We start from the raw sequence: 17902 nt of genomic DNA, 5'->3' as shown, positions 1-17902 counted from the left end.
ACACAGGATGTTAGTTTGTCAGGGGCTGGAAGGGACCTCTGAAGATCGAGTCCAACAGTGCATCCGAAGAGGGGTCTCACAAGGGAAATAGATATAAATACGTTTCTCTCACGCTACATTAAAGCCTTTCAGAACCTATATAGACGGGTCTCTGAGACTCTGTATATAGCCCTTTCAGAACCTACATATATATATATATATATGTAAATATATACACCCCTGCGACCTCATCTGCAGGTCTTTCAGACAGGTCCTTGAGACCCTAGGCACAGGTCTTTCAGGACCTGTATATAACCCCCGAGAGCCTACACAGGGCTCTTCTCGGACACCTACAGAGGCTTCTCAGAGCCCCAGCCCTGCCCCGCGGAGCCCCGGGGCGCGCAAGGGCTCCGCTCCGCCCCGCCGGCCGTAGGCTCCGCCCCCGGCGCCGAGCCCCGCCCCCGGCACGGAGCCCCGCCCCGGGCACCGCCCCCGTAGCCGCGGCCTCGCCCACGGAAGCGCTGCCGCGGTCGGAAGGGCCGAGCTGAGCGTACCTGGGACCGGCCGGGCTGGGCCGGGGCGGGGTGGACGGTCCTGCCCCACCGTCCGCGGCCCTCGGCGGGGCACGGCAGGGCACGGCGTCCGCCCTCGGGCTGGCCCTTCCCTTCTGGTCTCCGCGGCCCGGTTGTGGGCAGGTAGGCGGCGGCGGCTCCCTGTGAACCTGCCTGAGCGAGGGGGCTGCCCAGGCCCAGGGCTGAGGGAGGGCTGCTGCTGGGGGAAACTTGGCTTTCGGGCTCACGGGCTGCTGCCTTACGGCTCCTGCGTCGCCGGGTGCCTGCTGCGATCCTGCCGTTCCTTCCCTGGGAGGGTCTGCGTCTCCGTGACCGCCTTTCCCTGCTGGGATCGCTGCAGAAGGAGGGATCCCCTCCGCCCAGGAGGGGCGGCCGGGGCGCCTCGGGGAGCTCCGGGGCAGTGCGAGGAGTGGCGGCTGCGCGCTCGAGTTCTGCTGTAGTTTTGTTGGTGCTCCGGGGGCTCCCTCTCGGCTTTGCCCGCGCCCTCTGAATTATTGCTCTGTGTTTATAGCTAATGTCAAAGCAATTTTTTTTAATAGCCGTTCATTAAGCAGCTCTCACTTCACACCGAGGGGCCAAACCGCGTTTGACATGCAGTTTGTCTTTGGAAAACCCTTCAGGGTGAATTCGGGTTAATAAACTGCTGAGATTGTGCGAAGGCCTGATCTTTATCGTGCCATGATTTATGTATACAGTGTTTGCCTTCAGTTTAATGAGCTGCTTGGGAAAGACAATCAGTCTGACTGTGTTTAGTGGGCTTTGCTGATGAGGGGTGGTCAAAGAGCACAAGATTCTTTCAGGCTTTCTCCTCTGGAAAGCCAGGTTCAGTGAAAGCAAAAGCCTGGCTGGCTTTTTCATCAGCTGCATGACCATTGTTCCTCTCCTGGCATTATTTGGTGGGCAGTCTGAGATGTGAGGACTGGAGAAGAGAAGGCTCCCAGGAGACCTTCTTGTGGCCTTCCAGTATCTGAAGGGGGCTACAGGAAAGCTGGGGAGGGACTTTTGAGGCTGTCAGGGAGTGATAGGACTTGGGGAGATGGAACAAAAATAGAAAGGGGTAGGTTCAGCTTGGGTTTGGGGAAGAAGTTCTCCATGAAAGTGGTGAGAGCCTGGCACAGGTTGCCCAGGGAGGTGGTGGCAGCCTCCTGCCTGGAGGTGTTTGCAGCCAGGCTGGAGGTGGCTGTGAGCAACCTGCTGTGGTGTGAGGTGTCCCTGCCCATGGCAGGGGGGTTGGAACTGGTTGAGCCTTGAGCTCCCTTCCAACCCTGACAGCTCTGTGATTCTATGACTGAGGTTGATATTTGTGAGCATTAATGCACAGAGCACAGCTGCCAGGAGGGAAATTGTGTTCAGGACCTTGCTGGCACCAAAGACTTATAATCTTCATTGTCCTTTTTGTTTGTTTGTTTTCCCCTCCTGTTCTTAGAGCACAGCCCTGCAAACTCCTAAGAATAATTCCCTGTGTTCTTCGTGACCACTTGACCCCCAAGCTGGGAGCAGCCACACTTGTGCTACAGGTGAGGATGGAACTGCTGCCTGTTGGGGTGTGCACTCACAGCATGCTCTGGCTTTGTTCTTAGGCACTGTTAACACTGCTGAACTCAAGAACTGAGTTAGTCTGGCTAAAGGTTAACGCTGGGGGGAAGCTTCAACCCACCACACCACCTGGCTGCTATTTAACCATAAATCTCTCCTATCTGGAATTATTCTTGTTGTGAAGCATTCAGCCAGGACTTCTCTTTTCCTTCAGCTGTAAGAAAGCAGGTTGCCCTTTTGCAGAGTGGAAAGGCTGTGCTGATTTTTCTGTTGGGAAGCTGCAGGCAGTGTGGTGTGGTTTGGGAGGGGGAGTGAGGCTGACATGGGAGCAAGCTGTGGAGGAATTCTGTTGTCTGTTCTTCCTGTCAGCCCAACCTCAGTTGTACCACTTGCACAAAACACTGTTAAAACCTCTCCAGACCCCTTCACTGTAACTCTCTATTTCTAAGAAGGCAGTGAAAATGTCTTTGTACATAGGGAGAGATCTTGAGATAAACCCCCAAGCAAACAACTAAAACTGACTGGAGGTGCTTAAACCGTGTGTGCTTGTCTGGAGCATCAAAGCCTTGCTCAGTCAGCTCAGGGCTGTGAGGGAAATGTGTACTGGGGTCATCACAGCCTCCTTCTCTGGGACTCTGGAGGAGGTTGTGGTGCCCACCAGTTTCAGGCAGCAGCTTCTTTAACCAATAGAGTCGCTGCTGGAAGAGGGTATGGAGGGTCCTGTGCTTGAGTGCAATCACACAGCACTTAGAGGATGGCCAAGGGCTCAGGCCCAGCCAGCATGGATTTAGGAAGGGTAGGTCCTGCCTCTCCAACCTGATCTCCTTCCATGCTCAGGTGACTGCCTGCAGGATGTGGGGCAGGCTGTGGATGTGGTCTGCCTGGACCTCAGCAAGGCCTTTGACACCATCCCCCACAGCAAACTTCTGTCCAAGCTGTCAGCCCCTGGCTGGGACAGCAGCTCTGAGCTGGGTGAGGAACTGGCTGGAGGCTGAGCCCAGAGAGTGGTGGTGAATGGTGCCACAGCCAGCTGGCAGCCAGGCACCAGTGGTGTGCCCCAGGGATCAGTGCTGGGCCCCAGCCTGTTCAATATCTTTATTGATGATCTGGATGAGGCCATTGAGTCCATCAGCAGTAAGTTTGCAGATGACACCAAGCTGGGGGCAGGAGTTGATCTGCTGGAGGGTAGAGAGGCTCTGCAGAGGGACCTGGACAGGCTGGGCAGATGGGCAGAGGCCAAGGGCAGGAGATTGAACACATCCAAGTGCCAGGGGCTGCACATTGGCCACAGCAACCCCAGGCAGTGCTACAGGCTGGGGTCAGAGTGGCTGAGAGCAGCCAGGCAGAGAGGGACCTGGGGGTGCTGGTTGATAGTAGGCTGAACATGAGCCTGCAGTGTGCCCAGGCAGCCAGGAGGGCCAATGGCATCCTGAGTCCTGTGTCCAGTTCTGGGCCCCTCAGTTTAGGAAAGAGGTTGAGCTGCTGGAAGGTGTCCAGAGAAGGGCAACAAAGCTGGGGAGGGGTCTGGAGCACAGCCCTGTGAGGAGAGGCTGAGGGAGCTGGGGTTGCTTAGCCTGGAGAAGAGGAGGCTCAGGGGAGACTTTCTTGCTCTCTCCAACTCCCTGCAGGGAGGTTGTAGCCAGGTGGGGGTTGGTCTCTTCTCCCAGGCAGCCAGCACCAGAACAAGAGGACACAGTCTCAAGCTGTGCCAGGGGAGGTTTAGGCTGGAGGTTAAGAAGTTCTATACAGAGAGAGTGATTGCCCATTGGAATGGGCTGCCCAGGGAGGTGGTGGTGTCACCATCACTGGAGGTGCTCAGGAGGAGACTTGATGGGGTGCTTGGTGCCATGGTTTGGTTGATCAGATGGTGCTGGGTGAGAGGTTGGACTGGATGATCTCAAAGGTCTCTTCCAACCTGCTTTATTCTACTCTATAACCATCCTCTTACATTTTCTGTCACTCAGAGTATGCTGTGCATACTCAGCAGTGGATCTGAAGCTCATGTGATTACTTCCTCATGGGGTCAGCTTGTTCTCCCAAGGACCCAATTTTCTGGGGAGACTTTTGTGGTACTTGTTAAGCTTCCTCAACTGAAGAAGTTGAAATGTTATGCTCTGCCTTGCTTAGATCATTGGTTGTCTCCCTGCTGAGGGCTCTCTGGAGCTTCCTGTGTCTTCTTAGTCTTTGTGTATAGGCTTGTGCTGTGCCTCTTGGGCTGGGAAGTCAGGTTCCTGGGTAAGCTGTGGTAGTGTTTTCAGAGGAGAGCCTTCTGCAGGCAGGATGAAATGAAAGACTTGTGAAGCCTGTGAAGTCTCAGAGGGGCTTTGGAGCAGTATCCCATGAGCATTGTGCTTCTCAGCTGTTACTTGAGGAAGTCATCAGCTAGATTCAGATCTGGGATGTGGGAACAAGCATTGCTGTGGTTCTGGAGCACATTAAGTTCTGTAGCCATCAGCTTAGGTTGGTTACAGAAGCATGGTGCAGGCTGGCTGTCTCGCTAGGCTCACGTTCCTCCTGGACCCGAGAGGGCAGGCTGGTGGCTTGACCTGGATGATCTGTGCCACACGTGGTTTTGGTTTAGCCGGGAGCTATGCTTTTGTTCTTTAAAGGTGCTCTTAGAAGCCTTACACAGGATCAGCTTGACCTTTAGAGGCTGCCCATCAGCCCTTCAGATCCCTTTCCTGTTAGAGCTGTTTGTGGATGGGGGAGTGGAATGCACACTTGACTGCCTTACAGCTTCTACTGAGACTCTGCAACAGGTTGTCCAGGGAGGTTGTGGATGTCCTCTCCCTGGAGGCATTCAAGGCCAGGCTGCATGAGGCCTTGAGCAATCAAGTCTGACCTTCTTGCTCTCTACAACTACCTGAAGGGAGGTTGTAGACAGATGGATGTTGGTCTCTTCTCCCAGGCAGCCAGTACCAGAACTTCTTTTTAGAGGACACAGTCTCAGGCTGTGCCAGGGGAGGTTCAGGCTGGATGTTAGGAAGAAGTTCTATACAGAGAGAGTGATTGCACATTGGAATGGGCTGCCTGGGGAGGTGGTGGAGTCGCCATCACTGGAGGTGTTCAGGAGAAGACTTGATGGGGTGCTTGGTGCCATGGGTTAGTTGTTTGGGCGGTGTTGGATTGGTTGATGGGTTGGACGCGGTGATCTTGAAGGTCTCTTCCAACCTGGTTTATTCTATGTATGTATCTTTGATCCCAGGATGCTGGGGATGAAATGGACCTCCAAAGCTCATCCAGTCCAATGCCCCTGCCAGAACAGGATCCCCTGGAGTGGGTCACACAGGAACACATCCAGGCAGGTTTTGAATGTCTCCAGAGAAGGGGACTCCACAGCCTCCCTGGGCAGCCTGCTCCAGGGCTTTCAGAGTGCCCTCACAGGGAAAAGGTTTTCCCTTATGTTCACATACAGCCTCCTGTGCTCCAGCTTGCACCCCGTGCCCTGTTGTTGGCCATCCCTGAGCAGAGCCCGGCTCCATCCCCCTGACACTGCCCTACACATCCCTATCCACAGGAGTGAGCTCACCCCCCAGACTCCTCTTTTCCAAGCTAAAGAGCCCCAGCTCCCTCAGCCTTTCCTCAGGAGGGAGATGTTCCATTGTGTTCAGCATCTCTGTGGCTCTGTGCTGGACTCTTTCAAGCAGCTCTCTGTGCTTTAAGGTCCTTTCCAACCCAATCCATCTGTGATTCATACCAAGTTTTCAGTGACCTTCCTGGTGCACAGAATTTTAGCACAGGTTGGTGCAGCAGGGCTGAGGATGCCTGTGTGCAGCACTAAAAACCCCTTAGCTGTTCATTTTCCAGGTGCTGGGATGCTGCTGGGACTGCAGTGGGAAAGGGTCTGGGTGTAGGTGGGGCTGAGAGTGGGGATGATGCTCTTTGGGATAATTCAGTAGGAAACAGTTCATAGAATCATAGAATTGTTTGTGTGGGTTGGTAGGAACCTCCAAAGCTCATCCAGTCCAACCCCCCTGCAGTCAGCAGGGACATCCTCCACTAGATCAGGTTGCTCACAGCCTTGTTGAGCCTGACCTTGAAGATCCCCAGGGATGAGGCCTCAACCAGCTCCCTGTGCAACTTGTTGCAGTGTTCCACTACCCTCATGGTGCAGAACTTGTTCTTAACATCCAATCTAAACCTGCTCTGCTCTCATTTCAAGCCATTGCACTGCAGGCCTTTGGAAGCAGTCCCCCTGAAGCCTTCCTGCAGCCCCCTTCAGGTACTGGCAGGCTGTTATTAGGTTTCCCCTTCTCTTCTCCAGGCTGAACAAGCCCAGCTCCCTCTGCCTCTCCCAAGGTCTTTGAGTGCTGTAGCCAGCATTGCTTGCCCTGGGGAGAATATTATTACTTCTTCCTTTTAAACAGAATGGCTTTAAAAGAGGTGTGTTGCAGGTTACATGGCTGCCTCTTAGTGATGCTTATGCCTCCTTTGGGTGATACATTTGATGCTTCCAGTAAGAAATGCAAGGACTCCCACTGAAATCTGGGTTGAAATGCACTCTGTCTGCCTAAGCACCTCCCATCCAGAAGCCTTGGGCAGGCTTGCCCCTCAGTGAAAGGTTTCAGATCCAATAAACCAGAAAAAACAGCCAGCTTGACTGCTCAGATCATCCTTTGTTTTACTGCAGCTCCTCTAGCATTAGCTGGAAAGTCCTTGGCTGGTAAATTCTGGGTTGTCTTTGTCTGCTCCCTTGTTTGTGAGTGCAGTGTGTGTTTGCTTTCCCCCAAAGAAGCCTGCCCCAAAGTTTCCTTCCATGCATTTGGAATTTAATCTCCTTCCTGAGCAGCTTTTCATTGCAGTCTCCCCAGGGCTTGGAGCTGGCAGAGCCACTTTGTGAGGAGATCCTGCAGCAAGGCCTGTTGTGACAGGACAAGGGGTGATGGCTTTACACTAAAAAAGGGGAAGTTTAGACTGGGGAGAAGGAAGAATGTTTGACACTGAGGGTGGTGAAACCCTAGCCCAGGCTGCCCAGAGAGGTGGTAGAGGCTTCATCCCTGGAACCATTCCAGGTCAGGCTGTTTAGGGCTCTGAGCAGCCTGCTCTAGCTGCAGGTGTCCCTGCTGACTGCAGGGGGATTGGACTGGCTGACCTGTGAAAGGTCCCTTCCAACCTAAAGCATTCTGTGGCTCTCTGGCCCTCTTGTCTGGGGTGGCATTACAGTGGATGTGGGGGAGGAGAAGGTGGAACAAACCAAAGTGCCGGTCCTGTGACTGGGAGTTTTCTGCTGGGGCTGGCACAAGGTGGGAATGTGCAGCTGAAGGCACTCCAGCTGCTTCTGCTGGTTTAGACCAGCCTTAAATGCTTTGCATGAACAGCCTTTGACTCATGACAGGGTTTGCTTGCTGTACCTGCAGCCTCTGCCAGCTTTTCACCCTTCCTTTACCCACCACGAGGCAAATCAGTGCCTTCAAGGAATGGTTTGCAGATTGGTTTTAGATGTCTGGAGTGGTTTCTCCCCTCAATTTTCAGCATCTCTAGGAGTTTTTTTCTCTTGCTGTTAGAGTTTATAGCTCTTAGAAGTGAAACCCCAGACCCTCACACAGTCAACAAGAAAGAAGGTCATGGTTGGAGCCAAGCAGCACTGCAGCTGACCAGCACTTGAAACATGAGACCTGTGAATGAATGTGAGGCCTCCTAATCTGCAGTGGTGCAAAGCTGCTCTTAGACCCTGTCACAGCCAGACCCAGTGTCTGTACAGGACCACAGAGTGGCTGTGGTTGGAAGGGACCTCAGAGATCATCTGCTCCAATTCCCTTGCCATAACAGGGATGCCTAGCAACTAGTCTTGGTTGTCCAAAGCCTCTTGCAGTCTGGCTTCCAGGGAGGAGGCATCCACAACCACTCTGGGCAACCTGTTTCAGTGCCTCACCACCCTCATACTGCAGAACCTTTCCTGAAGATCCAGTCTAAACCTACTCTCCCTCAGCTTGCAACCACTCCCTCTTGTCCTGTCTCTGGACACCCTTCTGAAGAGTCCCTCTCCAGCCCTCCTGCAGGTTCCCTTGAGGTATTGGAAAGCAGCTCTAAGGTCTCCCTGGAGTCTTCTCTACTCTAGGCTGCACAGCCCCAGCTCCCTCAGCCTGTCCTTAGAGCAGAGACTAGTTGTGCTGCCTACCACCACCACCACATCTGTGTTTGCTTTGGTTTCATGCCAACTTTCCATCTCTGACACTTTTGCCTAGAGAGACAGAAGAGGCTGCCTTGTGCCAGTCAGTGTTGAAGAGTGCAGGAGCATTGTTGCTCCTCTGGAAGCTCTGTGTGCTGTCTGTTGGGCCCCCTGTTCCAGCACTGAGATGAGGAGGCCTTTTGCTTTAACATCTCCTCTTGTGTTCTTGTCAGAAGGGCTTTCATCCTGCCCTCTGAAGCCTGCTGTTCCTCTGCTGTAACCCCCTGAGGTGTTGATGGCCTGCAAAGTGGAACTCCACTCTGCTCGATGGGTCCTTTGCTTTTTGGTTTCCTGGCTGCAAGGAAGGAGGATGCTGGTGGATGGCAGTGGTCAGGCACTGGGGCTCATCTGCTCCTCTGCTTGCTGGGTTGTTTGCTCAGCAGGTGAGCAGATGCTTGCTGTCTGCCTGGCCCCCTTGGATGGGGGCAGGTGTTTGCTGCCAGCATTTCCACGCTGGGAGTGAGCTCCTCAGGTCGTGTCCTACGAGCACAAAGCACTGACCAGGCTTGGCCACGCTCTTCCTTTCTCTCTGCAGTTCAAGCTAATCCAATCATGTGTGGCTGGAAAAGCAGCTGCAGCAGCTCAGCCTTGCTCTTCCTTTTCTGGGGGGAGCTCTTCTCTTCAGTTCCCCAGGGACCTGCCCCTGGGGGATGAGACACAGACCTTGCAACTTCTTTGTGTCAGTAAGGTTTTCATTTACAATCTCTTGGGTAAGTGCCATCAAGATGTGATCCTTTGGGCAGGAGAAACATCTTCTGGAGGAGCACATGCCCGTGGCTGGGGTAGGTGACAGGATGGGGGAGGGGAAATTACAGTCACAGCTTGAAGGCCGTTGCTGCTAAGGAGATTGCAGTCCCCTGCAGTGCTGGGGCTGTCTGAAGCCAGTCGTTCATGCTGGCTGAAGGTGCTGTTTGCAGTGCTGGTGCACAGGGTGCAGCCTGTTGGTTCTGTTGGGATACTCTCATTTGTTTCTCAACAGCTGCAGTCTGTGGTGGCTGCATCCACTCGGAAGCCCTCCTGCTACTCAGCTACTGCAGGTTAGGCTTCAGCTTGCCAGGAGATGTTTCTTCTGCCTGTGTAGTTGTCAGCAAGGTCTTCATCCTAAGCACACCAAGTGTTCAAAGGCCCATGGGCAAAGATAGAATAGAATGAACCAGGCTGGAAGAGACCTCTGAGATCATTGAGTCCAACCTATCACCCAACACCATCTGATCAACTAACCCATGGCACCAAGCACCCATCCAGGCTCTTCCTAAACACCTCCAGGGATGGAGACTCCACCACCTCCCTGGGCAGCACATCCCAAGGGCCAATCTCTCTTGCTGGGAAGAACTTCTTCCTAACATCCAGCCTGAACCTCCCCTGGCACAGCTTGAGACTGTGCCCTCTTGTTCTGGTGCTGGGTGCCTGGGAGAAGAGACCAACCCCCACCTGGCTACAACCTCCCTGCAGGGAGTTGGAGACAGCAAGAAGGTCTCCCCTGAGCCTCCTCTTCTGCAGGCTAAGCAACCCCAGCTCCCTCAGCCTCTCCTCACAGGGCTGTGCTCCAGACCCCTCCCCAGCTTTGTTGCCCTTCTCTGGACACCTTCCAGCAGCTCAACCTCTTTCCTAACCTGAGGGGCCCAGAACTGGACACAGGACTCAAGGTGTGGCCTAACCAGTGCAGTGTACAGGGGCAGAATGACCTCCCTGCTCCTGCTGGCCACACTGTTCCTGATGCAGGCCAGGATGCCATTGGCCCTCTTGGCTGCCTGGGCACACTGCTGGCTCATGTTCAGCCTACTCTCAACCAGTGAGTAAAGACTTCTCTTTCCCTTTCAAGGGAAGGCCAAGCTGCTCCTGCTCTACAACTTCACAAATAATCCAGTTGCAATTGCTAATAATGCTTCCTGAAACCTAATCAGAGCTCTTGTGTGCTTTGTCTTTGCTGCTTAGCACTGAGGCTCAGTTAAGTTACCTTCAGTCTTCATTAGGGTTTTAATTTTCAAGTTTTAGTCCAAGCTCTGCAGCAGTGTTTGAGGTCTGTCACTCTTCTCTGGCCAATTTGCTTGAGTCTAGGGCAGAGCTGCTGCAGCAATCTATGAGGTGGTCCTGGGGTATGTTAAGCAAGGTCTGTCCAGCAGCTCTTAGGGAGGTTCTCCTCCTGCTCTGCCCTGCTGAGACCACACCTGGAATACTGTGTCCAGTTTTGGGCTCCCCAGTTCAAGAGAGACAGAGACCTGCTGGAGTGAGTCCAACAGAGAGCCAGGAGGATGGCTGCAGGATTTAGTAGTGATGAGGTGTTGGGTGACAGGCTGGACTTGATGATCTTTCAGGTCTTTCCCAACCTTATTGATTCTGTGGTTTGAAGAAAGACTGAGACACCTGGGGCTGTTTAGCCTTGAAAGGAGAGGGCTGGGAGGGGATCTTTCCCAATGGCTATAGATATCACAGTATCAGTCAGGGTTGGAAGGGACCACAAGGATCACCTAGATCCAGCCCCCCTGCCATGGGCAGGGACACCCCACACTAGATCAGCCTGGCCAGAGCCTCATCCAGCCTGGGCTTAAACACCTCCAGGGCTGGGGCCTCAACCACCTCCCTGGACAACCCATCCCAGGGCTTCACCACTCTCATGGGGAAGAACTTCCTCCTCACCTCCAGCCTGAATCTCCCCACCTCCAGCTTCATTCCATTCCCCCTAGTCCTATCACTACCTGAGATCCTGAGCAGTCCCTCCCCAGCCTTCTTGGAGCCCCCTTCAGATACTGGAAGGCCACAGCCCCAACTCTCTCAGTCTGTCTCCATAGCAGAGCAGCTCCAGCCCTCTGCTCATCCTCCTGGCCCTTCTCTGGACACCTTCCAGCACCTCCAGATCCCTCTTGTAATAGGGGCTCCAGAACTGGAGGCAGTGCTCCAGCTGTGGTCTCAGCAGAGTGGAGCAGAGGGGCAGAATCCCCTCCCTTGCTCTGCTGGCCACACTTCTCTTGCTGCAGCCCAGGCTCTGCTTGGGGTGGGTGTCAAGCTGGAGGTGCCAGGTTTTTTTCAGTGGTGCCTGGTGACAGGACAAGGAATACTGGGTGCAAGCTGGAGCACAAAGGCTCCACCTCAACATGAGGAGAAGCTTCTTTACTGTGAGGGTGCCAGAGCCCTGGAGCAGGCTGCCCAGGTTGTGGGGTCTCCTTCTCTGGAGACTTTGAAGACCCACCTGAAGGTGTTCACATGTGGCCTTTGCTAGGTGACCCTGCTTGGCAGGGGGCTGGACTGGATGATCTCTGGAGGTCCCTTCCAACCCCTGATGAACAGAAAATTCTCATTAACAGAATAACCAAGTAGATAAGATTTTTTTCATCACCCCTCACATTCTGTGATTTCTTCTGTGGAGTACTTGCTGTTTCAGGATGATCTGCAGTTCCTAGCAGACTGTTTTCAAGCAGTTTCATAGCCCAGGTGTGAGCATGTGGAGCTCAAAACCAGGAGGGATTAGAGCAAGTGATGTGCTGTGATGAGAGAGACCTGCATTTGCCTTGCCTCCGATACAGCTAACAGTAAGGCTGTGTGCCTGAAGCTGAGGGCTACCTTACACTTATTTAACGAGTTGGATTCCTGCTAGCCAGCCATGGCTTTGCTGTTTGATTTCCACTTAGTGTCTGCCGATGCTAAATGCTCGATTTGGCAGAGGGAAGCAGCTGGTGAGGTGAGGATGGCGTCAATAATGCAGCCTTAATGGCTCTCCCCCTGCAGATCCTTACACTGAATGAGCCAGGTCAATGGGGAGGCGATTGCAGAGCACCAACACGTGTGCTGGGTGCAGCCTTGCACATGAGGTGCAGTTGTGTGGCTTTAGCTGCAGCTGCCTTCAGAGCAGGAGGGATGGTACAATCCTGGCTGGCTGGGGGCTGGAGCAGCTCTGCTGCGAGGACAGAGTGAGGGAGTGGGGGCTGTTCAGTCTGCAGAAGACTTTTGGGGGTGTCAGGGAGTGATAGGACTGGGGGGGATGGAAATGAAATAGAAATGGGGAGATTGAGATTGGATGTGAGGAAGAAGTTGTTCCCCAGGAGGGTGATGAGAGCCTGGCACAGGTTGCCCAGGGAGGTGGTGGCAGCCTCCTGCCTGGAGGTGTTTGCGTTGCCCAGGGAGGTGGTGGCAGCCTCCTGCCTGGAGGTGTTTGCAGCCAGGCTGGAGGTGGCTGTGAGCAACCTGCTGTGGTGTGAGGTGTCCCTGGCCATGGCAGGGGGTTGGAGCTGGCTGAGCCTTGAGGTGCCTTCCAACCCTAACAATTGTATGATTCTATGACACTGATGATCATCCCAAGGGGTGGAAGAGGCATAGCTGGCTGTAGCTGCAGAGCTGGCAGTGTGTGTTTTCAAGGCTGAGGATTTTAGGAGGTGTGAAACCCCTACTGTAACCTGGGCTGCAGTGTGACCAGCAGCATGAGGGAGGTCTTTCTCCTGCTCTACTCCGCTCTTGTGACTCCTGAAGTAGAGCACTGAGGCCAGTTCTGGTGCCCCCAGCATAAGAAGGACATGGAGCTGTTGGAGTGGGTCCAGAGGAGGGCCATGGAGATGGTCAGGGGGCTGGTGCACCTTGCCTGTGGGGACAGGCTGAGAGAGAGAAGGCTCCGGGGGGAGCAGCATTCGAGTACCTGAAGGGGGCCTGCAGGAGAGCTAGGAAGGGGCTTCATATGAGGGCTTGTAGTGATAGGAAAATGACTGTGAGCTGGAAGAGGGCAGATTCAGACTGGAGATTGGGAAGAAACTCTTTCCAGTGCGGCTGGTGAGGCACTGGAACAGGTTGCCCAGGGAGGGTGTGGGTGCCTCTTCCCTGGAGGTGTTCAAGGCCAGGCTGGATGAAGCCTTGAGCAGCCTGGGCTGGTGGGACACCTCCCTGCCTATGGAGGCAACCAACTATTTCCTTTGTCCAGGGATATGAATTCATCTTCTGAGAGGAACTGTGGAGCAGGAACTTAAGATAAGACTTACTTATCTCTTAGAAACAAAAATTAAACCTGCCTGTGGCAGGGAGATTGGGGCTGGATGATCTGTAAGGTCCTTTCCAACCCAAACCATCCTGTGCATTGCACTTAAGAAGAAACAGGCAGGCTATGGCTTTCAGCAGGTTCCTGCTAGAGACCTGTCAGCATGTGATGGATTGATGCTTCTTGGACTCTCCATCACTGTGAGCAGCACTCTGAAACAAATGTGGTTCCCCTCTCTGGTGAAATTAATGTGGCCAAATATTGCCCCACTCTTGATTGCTTGAGAAGAAATGAGCTTTGCTGCTGGATAGCATTTTCATTCTCCAAACTGATCTATGCACTGCAGCAAGCTGAGACCTGCAGTGATGTGAGTTGCCCTTTGCCTGAAAATTGCACTGGGCAAGGTGGGAGACTGGAGTTGCAGGAAGGAGAAGGAGCAAGGTTCAGTCTCTCTCAGGAATGGGGGAAGGAGGGGATCCATGAGCCTCAGCAGCTGGAATCCACCCCTTAAATGAATGACTCTTGTACAAATCCCTCTTGGTGGCACTGGTTTGTAAATGGAAGGTGTGGAGAACTGCAGGGAGAGGTCAAAGTTAAGCCTTTTGGGGAAGGCAGGTTTGATGCTGGGAGGTTTTGTTCCCCCTGGTTTCTGTATCAGGCTAAGCAGCTCTGTGTTAGCATTGGTGGTGAAACTTCTCTCCCAGTAGCTTTGCCCCTTCCCTTCTGTCTTGACTTCTCCTTCTTGTACTTCCCTCCCCATGGCAATGCTTTCTTCCCCACTTCCCAATAATCCTTCTGAGAAGACAAAGAGAGCTGGGAGCTGAGAGCTGTGTTGTGCTGCTGGTTCTCTGCTTCATCACCTGCTGGCTTTGCTGAGCAGGGCTGAGGTCTGCCTGCCAGTCAGGGTTAGAGGTGGAAGTGGGTGAGGAGTTCTGCTACAGGAGCTGCTGGCTCAGGATGCCTTGGTGCACTCTGGCAACATCAGACTTTGCTTTTAGACAAACAGAGCAGCTCCAGAAAGCTCTCCAGTTCTCAGTGACTCTGTCTCAGCCAGGCCCTGCAGAAGTCCTTATGCTGAAGCAAATGACTTGTAAATGCAGAGGATTGTATTTCTGAGGAGATCTCCCTGCCTACCAACATTGCAGTCTGCAGCTGGCATTCTCTCTTCCTCTGCAAGCTTGCCATGGCCTGCTGAAATTATTCAACTGAAAGCTTCCTGTGAAGCATTCTCTGATTAAAAATTAAACCCCATCAGCATATTCACTTACTCCTCTCCCCACTCACATGCTTGTGCCACCAAGGCTGGCTTCAGCATCAAAGAAGTGTGCTCCATCCTCAAACTCCAGGCTGTTCTGGAAGGCCCAGAGGGACTACAAAGCAAAGTTCAGTGCTGTGGGGTACCCAGGTGCAAACAAGTTTCTTTTCCCTGGGCTGGGCTGCTTAGGGCTTTCAGTCTTGAAACCATCAGCCAGGTAGGGTTCTGGAAAATGAAGAGCAAGCCCTTTTGTTCTCTTGGTATCTGACAAAGGATGTGAGGGAGCTGGGGTCTGGTGATTCTCATGGGCACCTATTGAAATCCAGAGCTGGGCTGCTGATGCTCTGGAAATGGCAAGGAGGAGAACCCCAGCGTGGCTGGGATTGGAGAGGACCTCTGGAGATCACCTAGTTCAACATCTGCACATTGGCCACAGCAGCCCCAGGCAGTGCTGCAGGCTGAGGACAGAGTGGCTGAGAGCAGCCAGGCAGAGGGGGACCTGGGGGCAGCAGTTGACAGGAGGCTGAACAGGAGCCTGCAGTGTGCCCAGGCAGCCAGGAGGGCCAATGGCATCCTGGCCTGCATCAGGAACAGTGTGGCCAGCAGGAGCAGGGAGGTCATTCTGCCCCTGGACTCTGCACTGGTTAGGCCACACCTTGAGTCCTGTGTCCAGTTCTGGGCCCCTCAGGTCAGGAAAGAGGTTGAGCTGCTGGAAGGTGTCCAGAGAAGGGCAACAAAGCTGGGGAGGGGTCTGGAGCACAGCCCTGGGAGGAGAGGCTGAGGGAGCTGGGATTGCTTAGCCTGCAGAAGAGGAGGCTCAGGGGAGACCTCATTGCTGTCTCCAACTTCCTGAAGAGAGGTTGTAGCCAGGTGGGGGTTGGTCTCTTCTCCCAGGCAGCCAGCACCAGAACAAGAGGACACAGTCTCAAGCTGTGCCAGGGGAGGTTTGGGCTGGAGGTTAGGAAGAAGTTCTTCCCAGCAAGAGAGATTGGCCATTGGGATGTGCTGCCCAGGGAGGTGGTGGAGTCCCCATCCCTGGAGGTGTTTAGGAAGAGCCTGGATGGGGTGCTTGGTGCCATGGGTTAGTTGATCAGATGGTGTTGGGTGAGAGGTTGGACTGGATGATCTCGAAGGTCTTTTCCAACCTGCTTAATTCTGTGTCCTGTGTCCCTGCTACAGCAGGGTCAGCCAAGCACAGGCTGCCCAGGACTTTTGAAAGTCTCCTGAGAAGTGCAGAGCCTGTCTGAACTTCTCTGTGAAGCTGGCTAGTTGTCTGGGGCAGTAAAATATCCCCAGCAAGGCAGAGTGTGTAGAGCTGGTGAAGGAATTTTGCTTTCCTTCTTTTAGAGCACCCTGGGCATCCTCAACTGGAATGCTGCCCATCAGATCCCCTTTTGGAAGAGGTGCTTGGCTAATGGGTCTGTGGTTTCCTGGGTGACCAAGGCACTAGCATGTTTAATACTCAATTACAAATCCATGAGGCTTCATGATCTTCCACCCTGCCAGCTGCAGGGACCCACAGAGCAAGGCCCTGAGAGCCTGCCTGATGGCCATGAGAGCTGGTACAGCAGCTGGGGTAGAAGCACAGCTTCAACCATGGAGGTGGGGCACAAAACCCATGGTGCTGGAGCCTTCTGAGAGAGCCAGGTACCAGGATGGGCTGGGAGAGCTCTTTTGGTGGCAGCTTAGGGGGAGAGATGGAACAACTTTAGTGTTGGAGGGGTTCTTTTGGTTTGTTGAATCTTTGGGTGTGAGGAGCTCACATTTTTTGGTGGAGCAGACAGTCAACAGAAGCCAGCTCTAGGGTTTGAGTCTTCCACTCTGTTGGTTGGCTCTCCTGCTTTAAAAACAATAATTACTCTGTCTTGGGGCATAAATAAAAGCAGATGGGGGGGGAGGGGAACCCAACCAACAGCTATTTCCTTTGTCCAAGGATATTAATTCATCCTCTGAAAGGAACTGTAGAGCAGGAACTGAAGATAAGACTTAGTTATCTCATAGAAACAAGAATAAAGCCTGCAGGTCCTTGTAGCATCACTGCTGGAGCACCAAGGTAACTTCAGGGCTTGTGCCTTACTGTCACTGCTTTGGAGGTAAGTAGCTCAGAGAAAGAAGCCAAACACTTTCTTGTGGCCTATTAAAAAATCATAATCCTTTGTTGCATTGAGGGCCACAAGGATGAGCAGAGGGCTGGAGCCCCTCTTCTATGAGGACAGACTGAGGGAGTTCAGTCTGGAGAAGAGAAGGCTCCAAGGAGACCTAATTGTGGCCTTCCAGTATCTGAAGGGGGCTCCAAGAGAGCTGAGGAGGGACTTTTGAGGGTGTCAGGGAGTGATAGGACTGGGGGGGATGGAGCAAAACTAGAAGTGAGTAGATTGAGATTGGATGTCAGGAAGTTGTTGCCCATGAGGGTGGTGAGAGCCTGGCACAGGTTGCCCAGGGAGGTGGTGGCAGCCTCCTGGCTGGAGGTGTTTGCAGCCAGGCTGGAGGTGGCTGTGAGCAACCTGCTGTGGTGTGAGGTGTCCCTGCCCATGGCAGGGGGTTGGAGCTGGCTGAGCCTTGAGGACCCTTCCAAGCCTGACAATTCTGTGATTCTGTGGTTGAGTCATGCAGGAATTGAGGTTGTCTCCTAGTGTAAGCTTTAATCACATCAGTGCTTGGTGGGTTTATATTCCTTATCCTGCTGCAGCTTTTCAGTCATAGATTCACTGAATGGGTGAAGTTGGAAGGGACCTTAAAGATCATTTAGTTCCAACCCCCCTGCCATGGGCAGGGACACCTCCCACTAGCCCAGGTTGCTCAAGGCCTCATCCAGCCTGGCCTTGAACACCTCCAGGGAGGGGGCATCCACAACCTCCCTGGGCAACTTGTTCCAGTGTCTCACCACCATCACTGTAAAGGATTTCTTTTTAATCTCAAGTCTGAATCTGCCCTCCTCAAGCTTCAGTCCATTTCCCTTCATCCTGTCATAACAAGCCCTTGTAAAAAGTCCCTTTCCAGCTGTCTTGCAGGCTGCTATGAACTCTCCCCAGAGTCTTCCCTTCTCCAGACTGAGCAGCCCTGACTCCCTCAGCTTGTTCCCACAGTGGAGGTTCTCCAGCCCCCTGACCTTTGTGGCCTCTGTACCTGCTCCAGCAATTCCATGTCCCTTTTATGCCTGTGGACACCAGAACTGGTGTTCTCCAGGTGGGGTCTCACTAGGGTGGAGCAGAAGGGCAGAGTCCCCTCCCCTGCTGCTGCTCTCCCTGCTCTGGATGCAGCCCAGCACACAGCTGCCTGCTGGGCTGCCAGTGACCATTGCTGGCTCCTGGGGAGTTTGTCACCAACTGACAGCCCCAAGTTCTTCTCCTCCAGACTGCTCTCCAGCCACTCCTCACCCAGCCTGGATTTGTGTTTGGGATTGCCCCAACCGAGGTGTAGGACCTTGCCCTTGG

The 17902-nt window shown here is 53.6% G+C and overlaps 1 protein-coding gene across 1 annotated transcript in view; it reads left to right on the top strand.

Moving 5' to 3' along the window:
* The first annotated feature begins 606 nt into the window (after window positions 1–606).
* Window positions 607–17902, top strand: part of MICU1 (mitochondrial calcium uptake 1) — a 195507-nt gene continuing 178211 nt past the window's right edge. The window contains exons 1-2 of the mRNA XM_054174645.1: window positions 607–674; window positions 1978–2068. The gene's annotated coding sequence lies outside the window, so the exon portion shown is untranslated. The remainder of the gene's footprint in view (window positions 675–1977; window positions 2069–17902) is intronic.

Source organism: Dryobates pubescens, chromosome 30 (assembly GCF_014839835.1).
Source record: "Dryobates pubescens isolate bDryPub1 chromosome 30, bDryPub1.pri, whole genome shotgun sequence".
Classification (NCBI taxonomy): domain Eukaryota; kingdom Metazoa; phylum Chordata; class Aves; order Piciformes; family Picidae; genus Dryobates; species Dryobates pubescens.
This window is presented reverse-complemented; position numbering and strand designations above follow the sequence as displayed.